The 3,785-nt window shown below is 42.2% G+C and overlaps 1 long non-coding RNA gene across 1 annotated transcript; it reads right to left on the reverse strand.

Moving 5' to 3' along the window:
- Positions 1-2,174: 2,174 nt before the first annotated feature.
- Positions 2,175-3,427, reverse strand: LOC139539279 (uncharacterized). The gene is made up of 4 exons (XR_011667909.1): positions 3,331-3,427; positions 2,803-2,898; positions 2,570-2,638; positions 2,175-2,486 (listed from the first exon to the last, which is right to left on the reverse strand). It is a non-coding gene; the product is annotated as an uncharacterized lncRNA (long non-coding RNA).
- Positions 3,428-3,785: the final 358 nt, after the last annotated feature.

The raw sequence follows: 3,785 nt of genomic DNA on the forward strand, positions 1-3,785 counted from the left end.
GAAAGTATTCAGACCCCTTTCCACATTTTGTTACGTTACAGCCTTATTCTAAAATGGATTAAATTGTTTTTTCCCCTCATCAATCTACACACTATACCCCATAATATCCCAGACATCTTTGCAAATGTATAAAAAAAATAGAAAAAGACTGAAGAATCACATTTTCATAAGTATTCAGACCCTTTACTCAGTACTTTGTTGAAGCACCTTTGGCAGCAATTACAGCCTTGAGTCTTCCTGAGTATGATGCTACAAGCTTGCCACACCTGTATTTTGGGAGTTTCTCCCATTCTATTCTGCAAATCCTCTCAAGCTCTGTCAGGTTGGATGGGAAGAATTGCTGCACAGCTATTGTCAGGTCTCTCCAGAGATGTTCGATTGGGTTTGTCCGGGCTCTGGCTGGCCCAGTCAAGGACAGTCAGAGACTTGTCCCGAAGCCACTTCTGCGATATCTTGGCTGTGTGCTTAGAGTCGTTGTCCTGTTGGAAGGTGAACCTTTGCCCCAGTTTGAGGTCCTGAGCGCTCTGGAGCGCTCTCTACTTTGTTCATCTTATCCTCGATCTTGACCAGTCTCCCAGTCCCTGTCGCTGAAAAACATCCCTACAGTATGATACCGCCACCATGCTTCACCGTAGGTATGGTGCCAGGTTTCCTTCAGACGTGATGCTTGGCATTCAGGCCAAAGAGTTCAATCTTGGTGTCATAAGAACAGAGACTCTTGTTTCTCATGGTCTGAGTCCTTTAGGTTCCTTTGACAAACTCCAACGGGCTGTCATGTGCCTTTTACTGAAGAGTGGCTTCCTTCTGGCCACTATACCATTAAGGCCTGATTGGTGGAATACTTCAGGGATGGTTGTCCTTTTGGAAGGTTCTCCCATCTCCACATAGGAACTCTGGAGCTATGGGTGACCAGGGTGACCATTGGGTTCTTGGTAACCTCCCTGACCAAGGCCCTTCTCCCCCGATTGCTCAGTTTGGCCGGGTGGCCAGCTCTAGGAAGAGTCTTGGTGGTTCCAAACTTCTTCCATTTAAGAATGATGGAGGCCACTGTGTTCTTGGGGACCTTCAATGCTGTAAAACATTTTAGGTACCCTTCCCGAGATCTGTGCCTCGACACAATCCTGTCTCGGGGGCTCTACGGACAATTCCTTCGACCTCATGGATTGGTTTTTGCTCTGACATGCACTGTCAACTGTGGGACCTTATGTAGGCAGGTGTGTGCCTTTCCAAATATGTCCAATCAATTGAATTTACCACAGGTCCAATCAAGTTGTAGAAACATCTCAAGGATGATCAATGGGAACAGGATGCACCTGAGCTGAATTTTGAGTCTATAAGGTATTTCTTTTTTTGTTTTTTTATACATTTTCTAAAGTTTCTTCAAACCTGTTTTGACTTTGTCATTATGGGGTATTGTGTGTAGATTGATGAGGGACCTTTTTTATGTCATCCATTTTAGAATAAGTCTGTAACGTAACAAAATGTGGAAAATGTTAAGGGGTCTGAATACTTTCAGAATGCACTATACATGATAAGATTATTATGGACAAATGAGCGGTAGCTAAGCATCGATCGTCATCATGTCACCAGAATAAGACCCTCGATAATTATTGGAAAGGAGCATCAAGCTCTTCACCTGGCACTTTCACCACCCTGTGAAGTTCATCATAATTTATTTCATCTGTAGCCGAATAAAGTGCATGATTTCCTAAAGAATCATAGTTGGAGGGTCACAGAACATGTCATCGCGTGACTCCAAGTTTACGTCGATATGAGGGTTATAATATAAATATTTGCGCATTAACGCATTTCCACCGACATTTCTCTCGTAATTAATTTTACAGACAAAAAGATCCCACTTTGACTAGCGTATTTAGTTTTGTCTACATTTGGAAAGTTTACCGTCAAAAGTTCTGTTTCCATCAGGCATGTCATGACATTTTTTATCTGACGTAATTTAATCATAGTCGAATACCAATCGAGCACGCATGGCACCCGCCCAGAGGCCCTGACCTGCAACATTTTCTCTACGCCACATGGCAAAATGTGTAGAAATGCAGGAAATCAACTTCAAAACATAAATGTTTCTCTCCACCGTCAAATCTCGCATGGGCCCCCCAAAAGGCTAGAGCCGGCCCTGAGTGGAAGGAGTTCTAGTAGGACGGGTTCATTGCAAGGACTGGAATGGAATAAATGGAACGGTATCAAACACGTCAAACATATGCAAACAGTTCAGTTTATTCCATTTCAGCCATTACAAGAAGCCCTCCCTCCTATAGCCCCCCCTTCCCACCAGCCTCCTCTGATTTGGCTCTTCATCAAATCAAATTTCATTTCTCACATACACGTGTTTAGCAGATGTTATTGCAGGTGTAGTAAAAAGCTTGTTCTTCAATAATGCCAACAGCTCTTCATTTGTTGTTCTTTGAGTATAGTCCTTCTTTGAGTATAAGGCTTTGTTGAGGCTTGCTGACAGAAGGTGGAGCCTAAGGATAACAAAGAGAGCAAAATGTGAGACATCTGAGTCAGAGCACTCTCCACAAAGACTACCGCCAGATAGATATTTTACCTCTGGTTGTTTCCCGTGCACAACTCTGGCGAGTTTGTCTCTGACCAGCTTGTGCAAAGATTCTGGTATCTGAAACAGACATTTTTTCAATTAAGCCATGTGTCAAATGTAATGATGTAATGAATGCATGTTCATGAGAAATCCTCACAACATACAATGTTAATGAAACATTCGTGTAGCTTTTCAAGGACCCAAATAAATCAGTCACTGCTCTATCTGCAAAACAAGAATACCTTAAAAATATCATGATGATTGTCCAGCATTTGCTGCGATTTGCTGTGGATAATGGCTCTCTAAAAAGATATCTTCATAACCATTTTGTTCTCAATCTGAAAATGAGATCATATAATGCCGATAGTAATTCCAACATAATTTGAAATGGAATATATTCTGGTTAATCAAGGTCTGAATTAGAATGCTCTGACTCCCTACAGAAACAGTAACTGCCCCATATGCATTATCAATCAGTCAATCAATCAAATGTATTTATAAAGCCCTTTTTACATCAGCCGATGTCACAAAGTGCTATACAGAAACCCAGCCTGAAACCCCAACCAGCAAGCAATGCAGATGTAGAAGCACGGTGGCTAGGAAAAACTCCCTAGGAAGGCAGGAACCTAGAAAGAGACCTAGAGAGGAACCAGGCTCTGAGGGGTGGCCAGTCCTCTTCTGGCTGTGCCGGGTGGAGAATATAACAGTACATGGCCAAGATGTTCAAACGTTCATAGATGACCAGCAGGGCATTAGTCTTACAGTCTCACCTCTTTGTCTAGCTTGATTCCCAGTGGGTCTGTAGCCATGAAGTACAACAATGTGCACAGCTCCTCCCGCTTAACTTACGAGGGTGCAGTTGCTTTTAACACAACTGCAATGCCTCCAGAGCTTTATCGAACTTTGTATTAACTGAATCTGCAGTTCAAACAACAACAAAGCAGTCACACCACCACAGTTTTGGGTAAACAGCTTAGGGGTGGGACTGGAGAAATGTAACCAAATTCATAGACGGGTATATGGATGCAAGAACTGACCATCCGTGAGATCAAAATGATAGTTTTAACCATGATTTGAAGCTATACAGTGTTTGTTTACAATTACAATGTTTACAAACAATGGAGTAAAACAAGCTTATATTTTGGGTTCTGATGGGGTTAGACAGTTGAACTAAGCGCATGACACATTGATAAGTAATATTTTTCAAGAATAAATGGCTGCATAT

Source organism: Salvelinus alpinus, chromosome 15 (assembly GCF_045679555.1).
Source record: "Salvelinus alpinus chromosome 15, SLU_Salpinus.1, whole genome shotgun sequence".
NCBI lineage: Eukaryota > Metazoa > Chordata > Actinopteri > Salmoniformes > Salmonidae > Salvelinus > Salvelinus alpinus.